At 39.8% G+C, this 1,567-nt stretch overlaps 1 pseudogene; it reads left to right on the top strand.

Moving 5' to 3' along the window:
- Positions 1–3: 3 nt before the first annotated feature.
- On the top strand, positions 4–612 carry LOC101591107 (annotated as a pseudogene).
- The last annotated feature ends 955 nt before the right edge of the window (positions 613–1,567 follow it).

Genomic DNA, 1,567 nt, shown 5'->3' with positions numbered 1-1,567 from the left:
AACCTTCCTCTTAGTGAAACTGTTCCTATTACTGGGATACCTCCTCATGTAGTGCAAGTACCAGCATCACAGCTATGTCCAGAATCTAAACCTGAATCTCAGATTCCACCGCAGAGGCCTGAGAGGGATCAAAGTGTGAGAGAACAATGAATAAATATTCCTCCCCAGAGGGCACCCAGACCAAGGGAGTGAGGTGATGTTGAACCTTGGAGAATTGTGAGACATCCAGACAGCCACGAACTCTTCATGGGGAACCTGCCTCTTGAGGTGGACAAATCAAAACTCAAAGATTTTTTTCAAAACTATGGAAATATGATGGAGCTGCACATAAACAAAGATGGGAAGCTACCCAATTTTGGCTTTGTCATGTTCGATGATTCTGAACCTATGCAGAAGCTCCTTAGCAACAGGCCCATCATGTTCAGAGGTGAGGTCCATCTACATGTGCAAGAGAGGAAGACTCATGCTGCAGGCAAGGGGACTGTGGAGACAACCGCCTGTGGGGACCTGGAGGCCCCTGAATTGGGCTGGGTGGTGGCATAAGAGGCCCTACCCATGGAGGAATGGTACCCTGGCTTTGGAGTAGGAATTGGGATAGCTCACCAGCAGTGACTTGCTCTTCATCCAGCTTCACCAAGAGAACCCAACTCCTGTGGACCAGTGAATTTCTTCAGCCAGCCTTCAGTGGCTGGGAGTGTGACCCTAGTCTGTTATAAACTGCTTCAGTTTGTACAATTTTGCTTCCTTTGGTGTTGATGGTGTGTGTCCCCTTCCTTTTTTCTCTTTCTCTTGGCTTTTCAGTTTTCTACTTCCAATTTTGTGGAATAATATTTTAGGAGGAAAAAAAAGACTGAATTTCCTTGCTTACTTTGAATATACAGACTGGATTTTTTAAACAGCCATTTCCCCAAAGGAATGTGTCACACATTACTGATATTTGGTATGTTTCATTCAATGGAATTTCTTACTTATTTTTTTACATGCTTCAAAAGCTTGTGAGAAGGACAGAATTTGATAAATAATTTGGAGGCAGGAAAAGTCCAAATAGTTTCTTTGTGAGTTGTGACTCTTCTGATGTTGAAAAATGGTCTTATGGGAAATTTGCAAAACTATTCTCATTGGTATAGCTGGAAACCGAATAAACGGTGTTAACAGAAAAAAAAAATCCCTCCAGATAACCTACTTTCCTTTCTCAGGGCCAGAATTTTCATGTTTAATTTGAGAGGATGATTGGTAAGATCCACGTTTTTTTCCTTGTTAATCCATACAGAGACAATAGAGTCAAACTACTAAGACATTATCTCTTACAGTTTTCCACCAATCTGCAGTAAGTGATTTCCCTAAAATTTTGATTTTATTTAAAGAATTTTTTTATTGAAAATAAATTGTTGGAATCAATGTTTTTGAGATTTAGAATTCTGAAAATGGTATACCAGGGAATAACCAACTCCTTCCTTCTGAACAGCTAAAATATCTTCTAAAATATAAGAAACCCCAAGTGGAAAAAAAGAGGAAAATCTAGAAACAATTGAAAACCTTAAAGCTTAACTGAATTTCAAAACTACTC

Source organism: Octodon degus, unplaced genomic scaffold (assembly GCF_000260255.1).
Source record: "Octodon degus isolate 3935 unplaced genomic scaffold, OctDeg1.0 scaffold00041, whole genome shotgun sequence".
Taxonomy (NCBI): Eukaryota; Metazoa; Chordata; class Mammalia; order Rodentia; family Octodontidae; genus Octodon; species Octodon degus.
Note: the sequence above shows the minus strand (reverse complement) of the source record. Positions and strands in the feature narration are given on the sequence as shown.